Source organism: Setaria italica, chromosome IV (assembly GCF_000263155.2).
Source record: "Setaria italica strain Yugu1 chromosome IV, Setaria_italica_v2.0, whole genome shotgun sequence".
In the NCBI taxonomy this organism is placed as follows: domain Eukaryota; kingdom Viridiplantae; phylum Streptophyta; class Magnoliopsida; order Poales; family Poaceae; genus Setaria; species Setaria italica.
The window spans coordinates 5,092,497-5,092,771 of record NC_028453.1 but is presented as its reverse complement, the minus strand read 5'-3'; positions in this window follow the sequence as shown (position 1 = coordinate 5,092,771).

Genomic DNA, 275 nt, shown 5'->3' with positions numbered 1-275 from the left:
GGAAAAAAAAATTGGAGAAATGTTTTGGCACCATTTCGGTCACGGTACGGATGTTTTACCAAAACCCGAAGGCATTTCCAGAAAGAAAGAACTCTTAACTTTGAGGAAAGGGATTGCCATAAGAATTTGGGAGTCAAAATGACGTCGAGTTTTGATTTAACTACAAAACTTTTTGTATAGTCAATAGAGAACATATATTATTTCATTTAAATTTTTGACAATTTTTTAAAACTGTTAGATATTTTTTAAATTTTTTTTAAAATATCTTTGCCGAG